The sequence below is a fragment of the Dromiciops gliroides genome, chromosome 1 (genome assembly GCF_019393635.1).
Source record: "Dromiciops gliroides isolate mDroGli1 chromosome 1, mDroGli1.pri, whole genome shotgun sequence".
NCBI classification, from domain to species: Eukaryota; Metazoa; Chordata; class Mammalia; order Microbiotheria; family Microbiotheriidae; genus Dromiciops; species Dromiciops gliroides.
Window position 1 is genome coordinate 503,505,632 of NC_057861.1, and position 24,022 is coordinate 503,529,653.

Sequence of the window (24,022 nt, forward strand, 5' to 3'; positions counted from 1 at the left end):
TCCTCCTAACTCTAACCTAAGTCTATTCAAAAGAGCCAGGCTTGAAGGACTCCTCTGTTGCTGCTGCTCACGCCACCAGGAGGAAAAAAAGACTCTGGAAGAGAGTGAGCTCCCCTCAGTGAGCATTTAATCTTCCTCCCCCAAAAGGGGAGGTCCTTCAAAACTGCCTATGGAGAGTGGTTTCTCCTTCTGACATCAACAGCATATGTCACTTCAGGGCAGGCCAGGTGTAGCTCCTCCCAATGAGTCAGCCAAATTCCAATAATCTTTTTTTTTTTTGTGAGGCAATTGGGGTTAAGTGACTTGCCCAGGGTCACACAGCTAGTAAGTGTTAAGTGTCTGAGGCCGGATTTGAACTCAGGTACTCCTGACTCCAGGGCGGTGCTCTATCCACTGCGCCACCTAGCCACCCCCAAATTCCAATAATCTTACCACACCATCAAACACACAAGCTCCTTTCACACAGGGTTTAACTCCTCCAACACATGTCTCCAGTGTCTAGGATTGTGCTGGGCACACAGCACATAGAAGGTGCTTCGTAACTGCCTGAATGACTCTATTGGTCTAGGGCACTTCCCGAAAGTGTTTCATGTTGGCCAACAGGATGAATCTAATGCTGCTTCTTTTTTTCCAGAACATCCCTCTGGGGGCAACTAGGTGATGCAGTGCATAGAGCACTGGCCCTGGATTCAGGAGGACCTGAGTTCAAATACGGCCTCAGACAGTTAACACTTACTAGCTGTGTGACTCTGGGCAAGTCACTTAACCCCAATTGCCTCACCAAAAAAAAAAAAAATCAAATTACAGAATGTCCCTCTGATGTGGGATGGAATTTGGGGTCAAATTGATCATGAGACATCCCAAAAGAATTACAAGACTGAGTGACTCAGTTTCCCATGTTTTATTGCAATACTGTGAGTGACCACAGGGAGAGAACCAGAATAGTGGAAAGGTAACTCTCAAATAGTGAAAGGAAAGACAGTTATATTTATAGTATGGATAAATTGATTATCAGTCTCATTATAATATTCTCCACCTTGGGAGGTACAGGGGAGGGTTTATCCTAATTTGGAGTTCCTGGGGTCCTAAGTGTAAGGGGCTAAAATTCTAGCTATACTATCTAAAATCTAATGAATGGTCACCAATAAATTATAAGCTTTAGCAAGAGTATTTAAGTGTTTAAGTATTTATTAAAGAGCATTAGGATCAGAGAGAAAGGTAAAAATCTAACTATTTCTAAGAGACCACATCATCTGACCCGCCATGGCAAAGTCAGGAACCAAAAGAAGAAAAAGCCCTCTGCCAGGGTCCACTTCCTACTTTATGTCCTCCTCCCAGAAATGGGAGGCTCCTCAAGTTGATTGGCTGGTAGCCTTTATAGACAGTACCCATGAGCAAACATCACTTCCTGACACCAAGGAACTGACTGCATGGCTTGCCCTCAGATGCCTTCTTCTCATGGCGGAGCTTTCCTACAGTAGCTCTCCAGCAGGTGGCATCATGCCAATAGTTACATAAGTCAACCCCCAAGGTGGGTACCTTTTTCTGTAGAGGTGTGTCTTTGGGGTTTACATGTCATAAGGTGAATCTTGGGACAAATTTGGCCTTTTCTGCACGTCTCTTTCTGATTCCCATCCTTAATTTCAAAACATTTTTCATTTCTCTATAGCCTGTCATTTCCTTTATTGTTATAGTTTTAGGCCTTCACGGCCTAGCTCCCTCTGTTCCCATTAGGGGTACTGATTACTGTTGGTAAGAGAACCTAGCATCCTGACTTGTAAGTTAACCATTAACTGGGGTATAACTTCCTTTTGGAGCTAATATCTGAATTAAAGCTTGGGTCTTAGGTTTTTCTGTTAACCCTTTTTTCACCTCCTACATCACTTCCAAACAGCAGGGAGTTGGTAGTCCTGCCCCCCATTCTCTCTGGAAGGCCAAACATTCAGGGGTCCTCAGATCAGTCTCCAGGAGGCACAAATGTGGAGGTCCCCCATCCTGATAGCCCCTCCTAGAATGAACTCCGTCCTGCCTACCACCCGTGGGGCATACAGGAAGTGATTAATAAATGCTCACTGGCTAGAGCAAGGTCTATCACTTCCTCTCTGGTCACACTGCATGTTGGAGTGAGGCAGGGACTAGGGCAGCCTTTCCTGTGGCTGCACAGGTCACTCAGGTGGAGTCACTGGGCAGCAAGTGGGTGGATCTCCATCCAAGGGTCCCAAGGCCAGGCCCATCCCTGCCTAGACCCTTCAGGGATCCCAGTTTCACAAGCAGGAATTGGAGGGGTGGGCTTCTCAGAGGCTGGGGCACAGTCAGGGAGCTCAGCCGCACCCCACCCCACCCACATTCCCCAGATTTATCAAAGAAGCGTGGCCCCTGAGGTGGAGGCCATCAAGGCCAGGTCTGCTCAGTTGGGAGGGCATGAGGCCAGGGTGAAGAAGGAAGCAGGGCTCCTTAGCAGCTCCTGGAAAGTTCCAGCCTCGAGGAGGAGGCAGCAAGGAGAGGGCCAGGGGGCTGGGGGGGAAGGCCCCCAAAGCTACCATGGGTCCCCCATCTCTCTTGTTCCCAACTCTGCCGGTCATCCTGCAGTGGTGAGTCTTGCTGGTTCAGTGGCACTGGGTGGCTTCTTGGTGGAGTCTGGGCCTCAGTGTGGACAAGGACATTTCGTCTTGGTGTGCTTCTGGGTCTGTGCATGGAGGGAGGCTATGAGGGATCCTCTGAGGCAGGAAGGGGTTCCAAGAAATCTTGGGCAAAGCAGGGGTCTCTGCTCCCTCGGCTCCAGGGTCCCCATCTCCCCCAGGTGGGGGCAGCCCCAGGTGTTGGGCCCTGGAGAGGTCCAGGTCGCTGATGGTAGTCACTGTCACTGTGTTTGGGGTGGTCATACTGCTCACACTCTGTCTGGGAGGTCACCAGATGGTGCAGCTCATCTGCCTCTTCCAAAGCCTCTTCCTGATCTTTCAGCATCTTCAGATACTCTTTGTGGTGCTCTTCCTGAAGCTTCCTCTGCTCCTCCTTCAGCTTCTTCTGGATCTCCTCCAGGGCCTCCTTCCTGCGCTCCACCTTCCACTTGTGGAAGCCCATCAGGTAGTTCCCACTGCTTGTTGTTGTCAAAGATGAGCACGAGGGGGGCCTAACTCCCGTCACCCCCCTTCTTTTTTTTTCAGGGTAATGGGGGTTAAGTGACTTGCCCAGGGTCACACAGCTAGTAAGTGTCAAGTGTCTGAGGCCAGATTTGAACTCAGGACCTCCTGAATCCAGGGCTGGTGCTTTATCCACTGCGCCACCTAGCTGCCCCCGTCACCCCCCTTCTTGTTCTTCTTGCAGGCCATGGCGCAGGTGGAGACCTGAACGGAGCAAGGCAGTGGCGGGTGTGAACCGGCACAGGAGCTTCTGCTTCCAGAACCTCACTCTCTTTAGAATTGATTCAGAGAGGGAAAAAATAAAATTAAATTAAAAAAATTTTTTTAAATATATATATATACACACACACATACTCATTTGGGTATAGAGATATTTTTTATCCAATAGCAAAGGGAAGGGGATAAAAGAAAGGGAGGAAGATAAAAAGGAGGACAGATTAAGGGAGGTAGTAGTCAGAAGAAAACCAGACCTTTGAGGAGGGACAGAATAAAAAGAGAGACAGAAAGATAAACAGAAGAAAATAGAATAGAGGGAAATACACAGTTGTATGGGATAATGGATTTGAGTCAGTTTAGGCTCTGAGGATGGGGTCTGGAAAATACCCAGCCCCACCACCCCCAGTATAGTTAGTTTCTCTGTCTTTGCCTAAGTTTTCTTGCTTGTCAGTTCTTCCTGTCTCTGTTTAAGTTTTATTGCTCAGTTAGCACCATTTACCCTTGCTTAGTCTTACTACTTATCAGCTATGGTTTAGTTTTACTGCCTGTAATAAAAATTGTGTCTCCAGCCTGCCCGGTACTCATCTCCTACATGTCAGACCCCCAGTCCCTGTCATGGATTAATTGTGATCAGATAGGTGGATGTTTCCTGCCTCCCTCTTTTTCTTTGACATTCCTAAGGCTTATCAATGTCTAATACTATTATCTATACTCCCCTCTTCCCTCTTCCCTCAGTTTGCCCTTGTTCCCCCCCCCCCTTTTACCCCTTACACATATACATGTTTCTATACATTGATCACGAGCTAAGCATGCACCCTGGGTGAGACAGGATTGGATGTTAGATTGTGAGCTCACCCGGTGCACATGGGGACTTTCTCCCCCTCAAAAATTCCTATAAAAATCCAAAACATGAGCCTCTTATTGCAGTCCTCCTGGTATTGAGGTTGCCCATTCTCATGAGAATGTAATAAATCTGTCTCTGCTTGACTTGGTGGTCCTCTCAAGTTATTTGGGTAAACTTAGGCAGTTTGTCCCAAACACAGTAATTGTAACTGTAAATGGTAATGGGATGAGCTCACCCATAAAACAAGATAGCAGAATGGATTAGAAACCAAAATCCAATAATATGTTGTTTACAAGAGACACACTTGAAACAGAAAGACTCACAGTTAAAATAAGGGGCTGGAGCAGAATCTTATGCTTCAGCTGAAGTTAAGAAGGCAGGGGTAGCAATCATGAACTCAGATCAAGCAAAAGCAAAAACAGACCTAAGTAAAAGAGAATCAGGGAAACTACATTTTACTAAAACATATCACAGACAATGAACTAATATCAAAAATTTTACAGCAGGTTTCTTTGATAGAAGCCTCATTTCTCAAATAGATAGGGAACGGAGTCAAATTTACAAAAATAAAATCCATTCTCCACTTCATGAATGGTCAAATTATAGAGTGGTAGGTCTTGAAGTCAGGAAGACTCAACTTCCTGAGTTCAAATCTGGCCTTAGACACTTATTAGCTTTGTGATCCCAGACAATTCACTTAACCCTATTTGCCTCAGTTTCCTCATCTATAAAATGAGCTAGAGAAGGAAATGGCAAACCACTTCAAGAGAACCCCAAATGGTGTCATGAAGAGTTGAGCATGATAAAAAAACAAGTGAACAACAAAAAAAAAGATATGAACAAGAAGTTTTCAGAAGAAATCAAGGCACTTTATAGTCATGAAAAAAATGTTTTAAACCACTAGTTATTAGAGAAATGCAAATGAAAACAACTCTGAGGTATTACTTTATATCTATCACAAATGACAAATGAGGGGAAAGAGGTCCACTAATGAACTTAGTGGAGTTGTAAACTAAGCCAGTCATTCTGGAGAAAATTTGGAACTATTCCCATAGGACTATGAAACTGTGCATACCCTTTAACCCAGCTACTAGGTCTGTACCCCAGATACCAAATAAAAAAGAAAAATAAAGCAGGTCTTTTTGTAGTGGCAAAGAATTGGAAATTCAGGGAATAGCTGAACAAGTTGTGGTGTATGATTGTGATGGAGTAATATTATGCTATAAAAAATGGTTGGGTATGGTTTCAGAAAATCCTGGAGAGATTTATATAAAAGTAAGCAAGCAGAATTAGGAGATCATTGTACACAGTAACAGTGATATTATAATGATGGGCAACTGTGAAAGACTTAGCTGCTCTGATCAATGAAATAGTCCAAGACAATTCCAAAGGATTCATGATAAAAAAAAGGCTGTACCTCTCCAGAGAAAACTGATTAACTCTGAGTGCATTTTTTTTTTCAGGGCAATGAGGGTTAAATGACTTTCCCAGGGTCACACATCTAGGAAGTGTCAAGTGTCCAAGGTTGGATTTGAACTCAGGTCCTCCTGAATCCAGGGCTGGTGCTTTATCCACTGCACCACCTAGCTGCCCCCTGAGTGCAAATTGAAGTATAATTTTCTCCCTTTCTTTAGTTTTCTTACTTTTTTTGATATTATGGCTAATATGCAAATATGTTTTACATGATTTATGTAAATTGAAAATTGATTTTAATTTTGTTTTAAAGACATAGTCAAGCTGGTATAGGCTCAAATACTCTCCGATACTTGTAAATCCAAACTCTTTGTAGCTTCACCCTTGTAACTTCACATTTCACCTACATCCTGGAGAAACTTGCCCAAAAGTCAAGCTTTTGTCTCATAATTACCTCTACCCTTTTAAGGAGGGCTCTGGAAAGAATCTTGCTTGTAATGACTGAGAGATTCCCCTGTCATTGTCAAGGGACCTTTACTTATTCATTCATTCATGCATGCATGCATGCATGCATGCATTTATTTATTTATGTTTGTTTGCATAATCTCCTCTTGCCATATAATCCAGATTTCCTTCAATTTTTGCACAAGCAGTGGATCCCCGCCCCCCCCGCCCCCCCCCCCCGTAAATCTCTGCTGGAACAAAATTAACACCAGGTGCTTTGCCACAGAAAAGAAGCCTAATGACATTAAAAATCTCTTCTTCACTTGGAAGTTTGGCTAGAGAGGGAAAGACTTCAACCTGAGGTTTACTGTCAGTGGCTTCAGGATCGATTAATTGTCCTATGGCATTATTTGGAGGTTTTTTGGAGCGATGATCATGTCTTTCTTCCACCATCTTGGCTCTGCCCCCCTTCCCCCCAAATGAAAAGTCTTCAGCATTGATTGATGATGATCTGTTGAGAACACTATGGAAGTGTTCAGCCCACATATCCAGGATCATGTCCCAATCACTAATCAATGTGGCTCCATTAGCACTGAGTAGTTAACATGCACCTTAGGTCTTTGGTCCATAAATAGCCTTCAGGGCATCATAAAAGCCCTTTGGATTGTTAGTATCAGCATAAAACTGAATTTCACTTGCCTTTTTACTGAGCCAAGAATATTGTATCTCTCTAAGCTTCATTTCCACTTTTGATGGAGTTAAATGCTGCCTTCAACAAGGATGAAAATAGCATCAAGGTTAGCTACTGCCCTGACTAAATTATTTAACTTGAAAAGGTTATAAACCAAGATAAAAGTGAAAGAAGAGTTGGTGCCTAACTTTTTTTTTTTTTTGCAGGGCAATGAGGGTTAAGTGATTTGCCCAGGGTCACACAGCTAGTATGTGTTAAGTATCTGAGGCCGGATTTGAACTCAGGTCCTCCTGAATATAGGGCTGGTGCTTTATCCACTGTGCCACCTAGCTGCCCTGTGCCTAACTTTTTGTTGGCAGATGATTGTGCATTCAATGTAAGTCTCTCCAGAAGTTTGAGATGCAAAAAAATATGAATCCATTCTCTGCTGTTTGTGCTAATTTTGGCCTAACAATTAATACCAAGAAAACAGAAGTTCTCCACCAGCTAGCACCATGCCATCCATACATGAAACTATCGGTTACAGCAAATGGAGGTGTTTTGAATACCGTGGATAAATTCACTTACCTTGACAGTATACTTTTCAGGGATGTACACATAGATGATGAAGTTGATGCATGCATTGCCAGAGCTACCTCAGTGTTTGGGAGGCTCCAAAGGAAAGTGTGGGAGAGAAGAGGTATTAAGCTGCCTACCAAACTGAAGGTCTACAGAGCCACTGTGATGAACTCATTGCTGTATGCCTGTGAAACCTGGACAGTATATACCAAACCATGCCAGGAAACTGAATTGCTTACATTTGAATTGTCTTAGGAAGATTCTGAAGTTCACTTCACAAAATAAGGTACTGGACACTGAGGTCCTTTCTCAAGCTGAACTGCCCTACTGCAAAGAGTGCAGCTCTGATGGGTTGGCCATGTTGTTTGAAGGCCAAAAGTACATTTGCCTAAAAGACTAGTTTGCAGAGAACTCACACAAGACAAGTGCTCACATGGAAGTCAGAAGAAGCAATACGAGGACACTCTTTAAGGTTTCTCTGTAGAACTCTGGAATTGATTATGAGACATAGGAGACACTGGCACAGGACCACCCAGCATGGCATGCCTTCATCAAAGAAGGCACTGTGCTATATGAGCAAAGGAGAATTGCAGTAGCTCAAAAGAAACATGAGATGTGCAAATTTAGAAGCATCTCCACTCCAAATGTTCATGTGGGTTGATGGGCTTTTGGAATAAAGTATTCTCATCTGCCCATCCCCCCAAGAGAAATCTAGGAATAGATATCCCCCTCACTCACCAACAGGTAGGAGGCCTGTTGGTTACCCTTAATCTGGTTTAGCCTGCCTGCCAGATGGTTTCTGCTAGGGTGTGGATGTTGCACATACTACAGCTTCCCAGAGCCACAGGTGAGAGTTAGGTAATACATAGACACCAAAGGTGAATGAGCAGCCCTGAAAAGGACACACCAGAGCTGCTAGTCCTTCCTAAACAATCCATACATCCCCTCCAAATGACATACTGTCAAGCCAATCAGGAAGGAGACACATTTAAGTTTGGCTCTCACTTGGGGTCTTTGGTTATTGAAGCCATTGACCTGATTTATTGGTTATTGCTAGTCTAACCTATAAATTGTGTTCAAAATGTCTCTCAGTTTACCTTAATTTTCCAACATAACATTTCACTTGTATAGTTAATATTATATTGGCATCTCAATGGTGGAAGGAGGCAGAAGCAGAGAATTTGGAACTCAAAAAAAAAATTTTTTTTTTGGTGTGAGGCAATTGGGATTAAGTGACTTGTCCAGGGTCACACAGCTAGTAAGTGTTAAGTGTCTGAGGCCAGATTTGAACTCAGGTCCTCCTGAATCTAGGGCTGGTACTCTATCTACTGTGCCACCTAGCTGCCCCTGGAACTCAAAATTTTTTTAAAGAATACTAATAAATAAATAAATGAAAATTTCTAAATAAATAAATAGATAAATGAATGAATGATATTTAGTATTTTGATAGCACTTTAAGGCTTGCAATACACTTTTCATATGTTATTTCTTTTAATTCTCGTAATCATCCTCCAAGGTAGGTGCTATTATTAGCTCCATTTTGCAAATTAGGAAACTGGAACTTGCCCAGGTTCACACAGCTAATAAGTGTCTAAGGCAGGATTTGCCATCAAATCTTCCTGACTCCAAATGGAGGACTTGGCCATCCAGGTTTGAAATCTCTTTGATGTCTAATTTTTCTAGTTTCCTCATCTATAATGAGGGGATTGTTCCAGAAGACTTCTAAGATACCTTCCAGTTCTAAATCTATTACCCTATTGCCCTACAATGGAATGGTGTTAGAAAGGGGGAAGTAGATAAGATGACCAAGGAAGAAAGTATGGAGAGGAAAGAAAAGAAGGCCTAAGACCGATCTATAGGAGATACCCACACTTGAGGGGATGGGTTGGGGGTGGGGAGTGGAGCAGAAGGTAAGATGATTTCATTTGTTCAATGAAAGAAACCAAGAATGAAAGAACCAGAAGAAAGTAGACCATCAAGGAAGGTGAGACTGTCCATAAGGAGGGGTCTAATTAGCAGTGTCAAATTCTTACTGAGGGTAACTGAGAAAAAGCTTCCTTTATTTCTTTTATTTTAAAAAAAAATGTCCTTGTATAACCTGTTTTTTGGATACTTCAAACTTTCTAGTTTCAAACCAGGTCCTCGGACCCTGGAAGCATCATATGGGAAAAATCAACCTTTAACCCACACCAGCAATCCTCAGTTAGTTGCCAACAGCTTTTTGCTGTTAGGTTCTTCCTTTGGCCCTTTGAGGTCCCCGCCTGGCAGAGCCAAGGACACTGATAACCTTACTCCTTCTGAAATGGCCAAGACAATGCTATAGTGATATCCTCACTGTAGATGGATCCAACTTACCCTCAGTGTAGAAAAAAGTTCCTAGACTTCAGGGACTGTTTTCATTTTGTCTTTGAGAAGTAATATAGTATAATGGATAGACAGCCTGCCTCAGGATCAGAAAAACTGTATTCAAGTCTTGCCTCTGGCATATACTAAATATGGGACTCAGAGTAATTACTTAATTTGTTGGTGTAACACAGACAACTAACTCAAGATGATGAAATACAAAAGCTCTGCCTTGGTATAAGGGGCTTCCTCACTGAAGGCTACCTTTACCAGTGAAATCACTGGTTTAGACCAAATAAATGACTGAATGAATGAACTCACCTTCCTGGCCTTGATGGAAAAACTGAGTCACTGAGCTCAGGACAGGGCATTGGTCAGGGTGAGAAAAGATGGTAGAGGGCTACATGGGATGAAGGGAGAAAATGGGGTGCTTTTTTGTGTTAAAAACAAGGGTTTGCAGTAATATTAAGTTTTAGAGAATGTTTCAATTTTTTTTATTATATGTTTCATGTGTAACAACTGGACAATACTTGTAAAATCTCTAAAAGATTCTGAATTTCCTTAGACATGTTTTTGAGAAGTCTCACTGTTTGATTTGGTTATTGGCAAAGCTATTTAAAGTTGTGTTAAGATCAATTTTGTAGGAAACTTTCCAGCTGATTACCTGTATCTGAAATATCTGAGAGACTTTACAATCACACCTGAAACTCTACAGCTGAGACTTGTTAGTTGATCATCAGCATCCACACCTGAAAGACTCTCACTCCACAACTACACCCAGAGGACATCCCAAAAAACATCTGAGATAAGGCTTTCAAAGACTTAAATAGACATTTTCCTGTTTTCCTTTTCCCCATTGCATACACTGTTTGTAATATTCACCTACTAAAGGGGAGTGCCCCCTTTAGTTTTTCTTTGTTTGTAATGTCCACCTGCTAAAGGGAAATGTCTCCTTTAGCTTTTGTCAATGCATCGCTCAATTTCTTTTCTCTCTTTTCATTCCCTTTAATTTGTTAGTCATAAATATCTGTAATGTTATTGCTTCATGTAAGGAAATGATGTTTTTTTATGAAGCACAGGGAGCAGTGTGAGAACCAGGGCAACACCCCCTGCCAAGAAAGACATTGTGAGATGACCTTTTCTCGGAAGTTGCCTCTATTCAAAGACTGCCTTTGTAACAATTGGAATGATGCCACCTGCTGGAGAGTTACTGTAGGAAAGCTCCACCATGAGGAGAAGGCATCTGAGGGCAAGCCATGTGGCTTTTCTTTGTCTGCACTTCCTGATGTTTGCTTGTGGGAGGAAGAAGGGACCAGGCTGGCTCTCTTGCTCTCTTTCATGAGGACTCAGGTGGAGAGTGGAGCTAGAAATGCACTCTCCCTTTGATAGATAGATGAATCTAGGCCTTTCTCTTTCACTTCACCAAATTCTTATTCTCCTTAATAAATGCTTAAAAGTCTAACTCTTGCTAAAGCTTATAATTTATTGGCAACCAGCCATAAGATATTTTAGACAGACTAGCCAGAATTTTGGGCCCTTACACCTTTAAGTCATGTCAATCAATGGACTTGAATGGTACCAGCCAATTAGCCTGGAGCTGTGTGGACAGCCACTCTTCTGGTTCTGAAGGAAGCTTCCACTTGAATAGACTGAGAAACTGTGAAGAAGAAGGAAGAAGAAGAAGAAGGAAGGAGAAGGAAGAAGGAAGAAGGAAGAAGGAAGAAGGAAGAAGAAGAAGAAGAAGAAGAAGAAGAAGAAGAAGAAGAAGAAGAAGAAGAAGAAGAAGAAGAAGAAGAAGAAGAAGAAGGAGAAGAAGAAGAAGAAGAAGAAGAAGAAGAAGAAGAAGAAGAAGAAGAAGAAGAAGAAGAAGAAGAAGAAGAAGAAGAAACTGTCTCTTTGGTGACTGGAACAAGCTCGTGGTGGCAGAAGAAGCTGCCCAGGGTAGACAGGTTTCCTATCTTTCAGAACTTCAAGTGTACTCTCTTGGATAGCTAGGTGAAGGTGGCTTTCCCTCTCTCTGCTAACCCCTAATATACTTGAATAAATGCTTAAAAGCCTAAACTGTTGCTGAATTTATCAGTAAATCTTATCTAGTTTCCCCCCCAAAACTGGGGGGAGGGGGCAGGTAAGGACACACATTAGATTTTCTTGTAAGGCAATTGGGGTTAAGTGACTTGCCCAGGATCACACAGCTAGTAAGTGTCACGTGTCTGAGGCTGGATTTGAACTCAGGTACTCCTGAATCCAGGACCAGAGCTTTTATTCACTGTGCCACCCAGCTGCCCCTCACACATTAGATTTTTTTTTTGGTGGGGCAATGAGGGTTAAGTGACTTGCCTAGGGTCACACAGCTAGTAAGTGCCAAGTATCTGAGGACGGATTTGAATTCAGGTCCTCCTGAATCCAAGGCCAATACTTTATCCACTGTGCCATCTCACACATTAGATTTTAAACATCACAGGTTGTGAATTGGAAATCAAAGGCATGTCCATCAATTGGGGAATGGCTGAACAAGTTGTGGTATATGAATGTAATGGAATACTATTGTGCTGTAAGAAAAGATGAGCAGGCAGATTTCAGAAAAACTTGGAAAGACTTAAGTGGACTGATGCTTAGTGAAGTGAGCAGAACCAGGAGAACATTGTATACAGTAACAGCAACATTGTATGATGATCAACTGTGATAGACTTAGCTTTTCTAATCAGTGCAGTGATCCAAGACAATTCCAAAGAACTCATGATGGAAAACGTTCTCCACATCCAGAAAAGAGAGCTGTGGATTCTGAATGCAAACTGAACCATATTGTTTCTACTTTTGCTTCTTTTGTTTTTTTGTTTTTTGAGATTTTTCTCTTTTGTTCTGATTCTTCTTTCACAACATGACTAATACAGAAATATGTTTAATGTGATTATATATACATACATACATATATACATATATATATCTATATCCTATATCGGATTGCTTTCTGTATTGAGGGGGGAGGGAGGGAAAAAATTTGGAACTAAAAATCTTATGAAAACAAATGTTGAAAACTATCTTTACATGTAACTGGAAAATAATTAAATACTTCTATGATTAAAAAAAAAACAACCAAGGGTTGGTAGTGCTAAGGGCTCATGTGTCATTCATTTCTCCTTGTGCCAGGGCTGAAAAGTGAGGGGGCAGGTAGGCAGTGGCATAAGGTTTGCCAACACCCTCCCTACACTGTGCCTGAGTTAATGGGAAAAAGCATTAACCTGCTGTTTCCTTCCTCCTTCTTCCCCCCTCCCCCACATACAGGCCAATCAGAAACATCTCCTCCCTGGGAGTGTTTTCTTTCTGGGAGTCCAGTCCCTTAGGAGTTAACCAACCACTGGGGTGAGAAGCAGTTGTCCTCCCCACTAGGGCTCTGCCTGTTGTATCCACCTTTTCTCTCCATCATCCTCCCATGGCCTGCCTGGGCTGGTTTTTGGTACACAGTGATTTTTCATGTAATTTAAACAGTCTCACTGTGCTAGGATCTATTTAATGGCCACGGGATGCTGTTAGAGGTTTTTAAGTGACTAAATGTGCAGACTATGCAAAAGAAAAAAAGAGGAAAAAGAGAATGAATCCCCAGCGCTTAGCACAATGCCTTTCAAGTATCAAGCATTTAATAAACATTTGTTGAATTGGATTTTGTTGTGCTGTCCACCCCCACACCCCAGCCAATGATTGCAAGTCTCAGCAATTCTGACCAGAAAAACACTTGGCAAGGTGTGAAGGGGCTGAGAGAAGAATGGAGAAAGCTTCACTTGTGAACCAGACCGACAAAGGGAAAGAAGAAAGAATTGGGAGTTTTACTGGAGGGAAAATATGGTATAGGGATTAGTGTAGATGATGGGAGGTGTGGGCTAGGATAAATTGGCATCACCTGTGAAAGGTCCCTTTCAATTCTGTCCCAAAGATTCTGAGATTCAAAGACAGAAGGGACCTTCAAATACATTTGGTCCAAGAGGGTTTATCCTTTTTTTGTGTCTTGCACACAAAAATACTTTTAAATACACAAAATAAAATACATAGAGTTACAGAAGGAAATAAATTGTATTAAAATATAATCATCAATATAAAAATGTTCAGAGACCCTAGGTTAAGAAGCCCTGACCTAGCCTTCTTTTGCTTGTGTGTGTGTGTGTGTGTGTGTGTGTGTGTGTGTGTGTGTGTTTTGGGGTTTTTTTTTTTTTGGAGGGAGGGGGTAAAAGGGAATGGTTAAGGCTGGGCTCCCTATTTCATCCAGCCTGGAAGTGCAGCCTTCACTTATGGGCTCAGACCCACCACTGACTGTCAAGTTTGCTTCCAGCTGTTCTGTTTACAACCTGGACTGGTTTATCACCTCCTTAGGCAGCCTGTTACTTCCTCCCTGGGTCACCATATTGTTACTAGATTTAGTGTGGGCACTCATTATGGGGCATAGCTCTATTGCAGCTCAGAACTCCTAAACTCAAGTGATCCATCAGCTTTAGTCTCCCCAACATCAGGGATTATAGGTATGTTTGTACCACTATGCCCAGTACTCTGATCGAATCTAACTCTCATTTTACAGATGAGGAAACTGAGGCTCAGAAAAGTTGAGTGATGTGTCCAAGGCCAAACAAGTAGTTAGTAGGAGAGCTAAGATTAGAACCCAGACTCCACAGGCAACATATTCTCTACCACATACCAAACTGCCTTTTCCCTTGAGTGTAGTTTCTGATTACCTTCTCTTGGGTCTAGATGCATCTTAGGCACTGTGGAAATAGATAATACAAAGGTATGTGGGGCAGCTAGATGGCACAGTAGATAGAGCACCAGCCCTGGAGTCAGGAGGACCTGAGTTCAAATTCAGCCTCAGGCACTTAACACTTACTGGCTGTGTGACCCTGGGCAAGTCACTTAACCCCAATTGCCTCACAAAAAACAAAAAACAACAACAAAAAACAAAACAAAAATATGTACATCATTATTATTCCTCCCCTACTTAGAGACCCCAGAGCATGGATCTCCTGGGGAGTTCTCAAAATGCTAGAAAGCACAAGGAGGTCCCACCAATTTTGAAAGAATTCCAGGGTAGGTCCAGTGAGGACCCATCTAGTTAAGTTTAGGGAGGCTCTTATCACTAGGCTGGCCACAGGGTGATGAATTTTTCAGCCAGAACAACTCCTGAAGGCCAACTGCAAAAGACATTGAGGATTTGAATTGCTATGCTGATAAACTGAGGTGGGCTAGGTGGTTAAGTGGATAGAATGCCAGATTTGGAGTCAGGAATCTGGCCTCAGACATTTACTAGCTGAGTGATCATGCAAGTCACTTAGCCTTGTTTGCCTCAGTTTCCTCTTCTGTAAAATGAAGCTGGAGAAGAAAATGGCAAACACTCCAGTATCTTTGCCAAGAAAACCCCAAATGGGTCACGAAGATTCGGAGATGACTGAAAATGGCTGAACAGAAACAACTGATAAATTGCTGTGCTGTCAAAATCACAGCTCCTTGAAACACCAAAGTGTTGTTTTCATCCCACAATCTTTCTCTTCAAGAAGCTTCCATGGGGGCAGCTAGATGCCACAGTGGATAAGGCACCAGCCCTCGATTCAGGAGGACCTGAGTTCAAATCCAGCCTCAGACACTTGACACTTACTAGCTGTGTGACCCTGGGCAAGTCACTTAACCCTGATTGCCCTGCAAAAAAAAAAAAAAAAAAAAGAAGCTTCCTGTCCAGTTGAAACACAACATATGTGCAGGAACTAATCTGAATCATGTCAGAGTTGGAAATGTCCAAACAAATCATCAACCCCTTCATTTTACAGATGAGAAAATACAGACCTATTTCATATTAATCGTATTCCCAGTCCTTAGCACAATGCCTGGCACATAATAGGTCCTTAATAATTGTTGATTGGATTGAATTGGGCCTTGCCTGAGGTGCCTTCCTTGGTAGAACCAGATTTCCTGATTCCTGGGCTAGTGGTTTGCAAATAATATAGGCAGTCTTCAACAAATGATAGTGTTCCAGTAGCCCATTTGTAAATGATAGGATCGTAAATCTTGATAACAACCAATTTACTAAGAACTGATTCCCCACCCAGTTCCCCCTACCCAGGCAGGTGAATTGCCTGGGGCTAGCCAATCTTTTGTCAATTCCAGACTCTTGATTGCTTTATGGACCTCCCCCACCTTACTCCCAGGACTTTATGTTATTATGTAAAAGAGTCCATCTACATTAAGTAGTTTCTAGTTAGAGTTAAGTAGTGTGTGTGTGTGTGTGTGTGTGTATACATAATTTTTTTTCTGGGCAATGGGAGGTTAAGCGACTTACCCAGGGTCACACAGCTAGTAATTGTCAAGTGTCTCAGGCCGGATTTGAACTCAGGTCCTCCTGAATCCAGGGCCAGTGCTTTATCCACTGTGCCACCTAGCTGCCCCCTAGTAGCATCTATACTTAACTCAGGAGCAGTTCTATTGCATCTTTTGTCAAAGGGTTATTTACATTTAAGTAGTTGTACCTGACTCTGGAGCAATCTTTTGGTTCCCTTCTGTTCTGTTACCCCATAAAAACCCTGTTCTTGGTTCCCATCTTTGGGTATTCCTAGCTTCTGAGCTTTGCGATACCATAAGCTATAGTTCCTCTGCCCCGATTAAAGACCTTATTTCTCCTATATTGATTATTTCCTTAATTTTCAGGTTAACAATATGTATCAGGATGACAGGAAATGGCCCCAGTGGTTAAGGCAATTGGGGTTAAATGATTTGCCCAGACTCACACAGTAAGTGTCTGAGGTGAGATTTGATCTCAGGTCCTCTTGACTCCAGGGCTAATGCTCTATCCACTGCATTACCTAGCTGCCCTCCTTCAAAGTTATTCAGAATTTGCCAGGCAGTTAAGTGGCTCAGTGGATAAAGCACTAGCCTAAGTCACTTAACCCTCATTGCTCCACAAAACAAACAAACAAAAAAGCAAAGTTATTCAGAATTTGCAACAGTTTCCTAGAAACATAGAGTATAAATGGTGACTAAGTTCCCAGGGTAAATCACAAAAGCCTATTTAATTCTCTTTGTTGTTATTGTTATTCAGGGGTTACCCTATCTGGGGTTTTCTTGGCAAAGATACTGCAGTGGTTTGCCATTTTCTTCTCATTTTACAAGTGAAGAAACTAAGGCAATGAGGGTTAAGTGACTTGCCCAGAGTCACACATCTGTATCTGAGCCTGGATTGGGACACAGGTCTTTCTGACTCCAGATCTGGTACTCTATCTACTTCACCACCTAACTGCCCCAGTAGCTATGTGATCATGGGCAATTTACTTGACCTTTCAGTGCTTCAGACAACTTTCTAACAAATACTAGTTGACTGACTGACTGACTTTTTTTTTTAAGACTATCAGTGAGAGACAATAGAAAAAGTGATAAACCAGAGGATCTTAATTTAAATCCTGATTCCACTATTTACTATCTGTGTGACCTTGGGCAAGTCACTTAACTTCTCTTGGCTATAATTTCTTCATCTCTGAAATGGCAGTATAGGATTAGATCATCTATAAAATCTTTTACCAGCTCTAGTTAACAAGTAATAAGGAAATAGAGTTCCAAAGATAAGGAAAGAGGTGAGGACTTCAGGCAAAGATCTGGGAGTCATTCCCTTAGAGGTGTCCAGGACATGGGAAATTGAGGAGGGAAAAGTCACTGTTGGTCATAAATGATTTTATGCAATGTAATTTCAGACTAATGGTAGAGTCAAGTCAATGAGCATTAATTAAGTGCTTTCTATATACTAGGTGGGCATCTAGGTGATGCAATGAATAAACTGCCAGGAATACCTGAGTTCAAATATGGCTTCAGACACTTATTCCCTGTGTTACCCTGGGCAAGTCACTTAACCTTGTTTGCCTCAGTTTCCTCATCTGTAAGATGAACTGGAGAAAGAAATGGCAAACCACACCAATATCTTTGCCAAGAAAAATCTCAAATCCATGTATAAAGTCAGACATGACTGAAAATGACTAAACAACAATAGCATATGCCAGGGACTATGTACACACACACACACACACACACACACACACATAAGCAAAGTCACCAGTCTCACTCTCTCCTCCAGAGCCATCTGAATCCAATGGCAAGATATGTTATCAGGATGAATGGAGATAATCCCAGATGTTTAAGGCAATTGGGGTTGAGTGACTTGCTGAGGGTCACATAGCTAGTGTCTGAGGTGAGATTTGAATTCAGTTTCTCCCAACTTCAGGACCACTGCTCTATCACTGTGACATCTAGCTGCCCAACAACAACAATATAGATACCTACATAGTACATACTTACATACACATATATTTTTAATGTATATATATGTATATATGTGTATATATATATGTGTGTGTGTGTGTGTGTGTGTATGTCGTCCATGTCCCTGTTCTTGACCCATCACCACTTTTTTTTTTCAGGGCAATGAGGGTTAAGGGACTTACCCAGGGTCACACAGCTAGTAAGTGTCAAGTGTCTGAGGCCAAATTTGAATTTAGGTTCTCCTGAATCCAGGGTTGGTGATTTATCCACTGTGCCACCTAGCTTCCACGTTATTGTGGGGGTTTTTGTTTGTTTTTTTCATCACCACATTTAAAGAAACAGCTCAGTCACTACATTTTGGTCACCTCATATTTATGGGTTGTATCACCAAAGAGAGTGTAACATTATTCAGAGAGGGATAGGACTTGGGATTTCATTAATAGCAGGATATGTGTACATGTATACACACACACACACACACACACACAGAGTAGTTTGGAAGTAGAAACAGTGAGTATGGAGATCTCTTAGGAGATTTACTTATTTATTTACATATTCATTCGTTTATCTATTTTTGCTGAAAGAAAGGGCTTCTAGGGATAGTCAGATCAGAGGAAGGTTTCTTGTTTTGATTTTGGTTTTATTTTGTTTCATTCTTTAAAGTTAGGTAAGATGGGGGCAGCAAGGTGGCGTAGTGGATAGAGCACCGGCCCTGGAGTCAGGAGTACCTGAGTTCAAATCCGGCCTCAGACACTTAACACTTACTAGCTGTGTGACCCTGGGCAAGTCACTTAACCCCAATTGCCTCACTAAAAAAAAAAAAGTTAGGTAAGATGTGAGCCTGTTTGTAATTAGAAGGGAAGCCTCCAGTGAGGGAGGGAAGGGGAGGGGAGGGGATAGGGAGATTAGAGATTAAATTCAGAGCCATTATTGACCAGAGCAAGCATCCCTGAAGAAATGGGAGGAAATTAAATGAAGGGTACTGCAGGAGGGTTGTTTACTCCTGGCACTGAGGAGGGCTATCGCTTCCTCAGGAACTGGAACAAATGAAGATGGAATGAAGACAAAGACACTTTGGATGTGGAGTGGTGCTAGATGGAGTTGCTGATAGTGATTGGTTCAGTGGGTGCCAAAGTGATTTGTAAAGAGTGGGACATGGGAAAGAAGTGTTATGGGCCCAGAGCACCCCAGAAGTTCTCTGAGGCATATCAAAGAACCTTCTCCTTGAGAAACTAATCCAAAGGACAGAGACACATTGTGAGAAAATGGGTAGTTGTCTCCTCTCAATGAGGATATAACAATCATACCCCTCCTGACCTGCTTGTAGGACAAAGGTCTCAGATCCCCCTCCCCTTCAGGCTAACAAAATCATATGGTTCAAGGAGCCCTGTTCTCAATAAGGTCTGCCAGGAGTTGTATCCATATAAGGAAGAATAAGGTCCACTCCTGAGTTATGCCCCTATAAGGAAGAGGGATGGGAATACTACATTCCGATTAGCTAGTTTTTGAGTGTAGATTGTAACCCTTGAGTAATTGGACCAATGATGAAAAGGGGGAGGGTCCATTTGCATTAGGGACTAGGGTATAAAATAGGGTCTGTGAGCCCCCTTTCTTTGTACCCATTAGCTGCACACTAGAGTGCCTCCTCACAAGAAGGAAATAAAAGAGCCTTTGTCAAGTGGCTGCTGAGTTCCTGAGGATTATTGAGAAGAGGATTGATTTTTCCCTCACACAAATCTAAAGAGATAAATGGAACCAGATCGGACTGAGCTATCTTCAGGGCCTCCACCCTTCATTCTAGTCTCTCTCAACCCAGGGGAGATAAGATTAGGTGTGGCTGCTGCCTTTGTGTCCTAAGGAAAGAGATGGCTAGAGAGATCTGCAGCCACCCCTCACCCAACTCCTCCAGCCTCCACCAGTGGGGGATGGTCCTCCCTCACTAAGGGAACTTTCTACAATCAGATGGTCACCCCCATCAGTCCTCTATAAAAGTACCTGCCTGTCTCCTGCTTGAGGAGATTGGTATCTCAGAGCCATGCTCTGTGCCATGCCTTTTTCCCCATGAAAAGAAATCCAATGATTTCTCTCCTGGTTTCCCTTCCCTTCCCCTTCCCCTGCCCCTGAATAAACTATCTTATTCTATTGCTTTTGTGTGCAAGAGTGTGTAATTCCTAAGGACCCCAAACCCCTATCCCTATCCCAACCCCCCTACCCCATTTTCCCACAACATAACCCTATCCCAAACTCCCTATCCTATTTTCCCCCATATCAGAAGGGAAGAGGATAAAAGATAGAGGGAAAAGGAACACAATACAGCAACAAGATGAAAATTCCCCTGCCTTTATTCCCTGATCAGCTGAAAACTTTTGCTAGGGCCATTCCTAATTTTTTGGTGAAGTAGTTGACTAACCAGCTTCCATGCCTGCAAGAGTATGGCACATAGCTTTCCCTAGGCCCATAGACCTGACTTACTTGTTGAAAGTCAGGTTAATTTTTCTATATTGCCAGAGGTTGTAGAAGGAAATAGCTCCTTCCCACTGAGGAGGTCAGGAAGACAATAAGGAAGTAATTATCATTCACTCCATCCATTGGGGCTCTGTCCACCCACACTGCCGCTGGAGCTCTGCTTTCTCTGTTTTGTCCCAGGGCCCCCTTAGGAGACTGTACCAAGTGTCAAATTCAGATGAAAGCAATATAGATTGAAGCCCTTTGGGAGAAAACCAGCTTTCAAGAACTGAGTGGCAGACTCTATAAGCATGTTCTCATACAGCTTGTCATTACCTATTCTATTTTAAGGACTTCTCAATATGTTTCTCAATAACTTCAACAATCACTCAGAGGTGCCTGGAGTTTGCATCTGCCCCAGCCTCTCTCCTTCTTCTGAACAGAGCAAAACAAGTCAGCAACAGACAATCAGAACAGAGAACCCTATTTCCACATCCATACTTCCTGCCTACATCTCAACCATAATAAGGGCATTGTTATTTTTTACTAACAATAAAGAACTGAACACCAGGTCCTCCCCCATGTGGAAAAGCTATGGTTGGCTTTCAAGACCTCCATCCCAGAGTCATATCATAATAGCAGATTATTCTCAATTATTCAGTCTGTTGATTATCCAGGGCCTCTTACTGTTTCCCTTTTCATTGGAACCCTCTCCCTTTTTTCAGTTGCTTGACCTTTGACTCATTAGCTCCAGGGTGATCTAGGAGAGAATTATAAGAATAGGTTGAGTTTTGTCTTCTAGATTTCTTAATTCCCTTTCTATGTTGCCTAATCCCTTTCAGTTCTCATTCTCTCTCTCTATCTCTCTGTCTCTCTGTCTCTCTCTAAGTACCCAGTACCCTTCCTTTAAACCTGCCACATGGGGGCAGCTAGGTGGCGCAGTGGATAAAGCACTGGCCCTGGATTCAGGAGTACCTGAGTTCAAATCCAGCCTCAGACACTTGACACTTACTGGGCAAGTCACTTAACCCCCATTGACCTGCAAAAAACCCCCCAAAACAAAAAGAACCCAAACAAACAAACAAAAAAATAAACCTGCCACAAACACACACATACACAAACATGCTACACACATTGGTACCTTTACCATTCAGTGCCTGGAGTTCTACATCTATCTTTACACCCCCACATCCTGGCTAAAGAGAAACAAATCTTTCGTAATAAATATGTTTTAAAAAATAAATTAGCAAAACAAACCAACATATTGACTATACCTGAGAAAATATATCTTCTTTTGCATCTTTAGGCCATTACCTTTCTGTCAAGAGGTGGGAGGTATGTTTTTTCTTCAGGAGATGTGAAGGTAGGATCAATTGAATATAGCAACAGATTAGATTGAGGGAATCACAGGAGGGAGAGAGAGAAGATATAGGGAGTGAGGAAAAGGAAAAGATGACTGAGGTTTCAGAATCTGAATTAGTGGAAGAACTTCTAGGAAGTTAAACAGAAATAAAATTGGAAAAGACTGGTTTAAGGGAGGCAATGATAAATTCAATCTTGTATGTGTTGACTTTGAGATGCCACAAATACAACCAAGTGGAGATGTCTGCAGGCTGTTGGGAATGTGTGACTGTTGATTAAAAGAAAAAGAAAGCCTAATACGTCAACAATGCAATGTCTTCTAGGGCATGTCTGATTCAGACCAATCAGGTGGTTCAGGCTTGAGAATAGATAGATAAATAGATGGATGGGTGGATGCATGCATGCATGGATGCATGGATGAATGGGTGGGTGGGTGGGTGGGAAGGTGGGTGGGTAAGTAGATAGACAGAAGACAAGCAGATAGATAAGAACATTTATTAAGTACTTACTATATGCCTGTCACTGTGCTAAGCACTGAGAAAACAAATACAGGTCAAAAACAAGATAGTTCCTGTCCTCAAGAAGCTTACACTCTAACAAAGAGAACAACACATAACATAGAAAGGGAACTGAAAATTAAATAAGAGAGGGAGAAGGCAGCCCCACATGGGGCAAGGTCCAGAAGGAGTCCAGAGGGACATAGTCTAAACCTGGTTTTGCAAAAAGTATGGCTGGTATGAGTTCTTCCTCAAATGAAGGAATCTGTAGAGGTGGATGTGATGCCAATGTGAAGATGGCTGCTTGAGTGAAGGTACAGAAGGATTCTGGGAAGTCATGGGCTAAACCTGGCTTGGAGTAAACCTGACTAGTATGGGTGCTTCTTCAAATCGAGGTTTGGGGACAAGCTCACTGCTGGAGGAGGGGTCTGTAAAAATGGAGTCATTGCCAGTATGAAGATGTCCATTGAGCAATGGAATAAAATGAGATACTTGTAGGCCATCTAGTATTTCACAAAAAGAGGTTTACTGAGCAATAGCAGGGGAAAGGACATTTAGCAAAGATACATCATTGATTTAGTTGCACTTAGCTCCTCTCTTTCTGTATTTGCCAGAGGGATGTACTCTAGTCATCCATGAGTGTCCTAGGTCCTTGGTCATTGCCTTTTTTTCTTTTCTTTTTGCAGGGCAATGAGGGTTAAGTGACTTGCCTAGGATCACATAGCTAGTAAGTGTCAAATGTCTGAAGCTGGATTTGAACTCAGGTCCTTCTGAATCCAAGGCCAGTGCTTTATCCACTGAACCACCTAGCTGCCCCTTGGTCATTGTCTTTTTGTGCTTAGGTGACCAAAAAGTTGTTTGATCAGTGGTTTGAGCCTTATTCACCTTCACCAATTAAGTTTCCAAGGTGGTTTCATTACCCTTTAGGCAAAAACTAGCCTAACCTATGTGGCAGGGACCTTAGTAGAAGTCAATCCTTCCACATCCTACCCCTTAATGGAATGGTCCTAATGATCTTGTAAAGGATCATCCACAACTCAAATGGACTTAGGTTCATTACTGGAAAACCCTGACTTCAGTCAGCCAGTCAATAATCATTTATTAAGTACATGCTATGCACTTGGCACTGTGCTGAGAATGGGGATACAAAGAAAGGCCAAAGACAGTCCCTGCCCTCAAGGGGCTCACAGTCTAATGGGGGAGACAACAAACAAACAGATACATACACGCGCTATATGTAGAATAAAAAGAAAATAGCAGAGGGAGGCCACTAGGATTAAGAGGGGTTGGAAAAGGCTTCCTGTAGAAGGTAGGGTTTGAGCTGAGATTTGAAGGAACCTAGGAGGCCAGGCAGCTTGAGATGAGGACTAAAAGTGTTCCAGGCATGGATGACAGCCAAAGAAAATGTCCAGAGCTGAGGGATGCACTGTTTTGTTTGTGGAACAACAAGCTTAGAGATTGAAAGAGAGTAGCATAGTTGACACTACTGGAGGAACTTAATTCAGAAAAAAACAAACAAACCAGGAAGACAACAACAACAACAAAAGGATAACAAACAAGGCAATTGGTTTCTTTTTTTTGTTTGTTTGTTTTGGTTTGTTTTTTTTGTGAGGCAATTGGGGTTAAGTGACTTGCCCAGAGTCACACAGCTTGTAAGTGTTAAGTGTCTGAGGTCGGATTTGAACTCAGGTCCTCCTGAATCCAGGGCCGGTGCTCTATCCACTGCACCACCTAGCTGCCCTGACTTCTTTTTATTTTTATTCATCACCATGTATATACTAAACGCATGCATATA

General features: G+C 42.4%; 1 pseudogene; it reads right to left on the reverse strand.

Moving 5' to 3' along the window:
• Positions 1-2,321: 2,321 nt before the first annotated feature.
• The window catches only part of LOC122750872, an 84,144-nt pseudogene continuing 62,443 nt past the window's right edge, over positions 2,322-24,022 (reverse strand).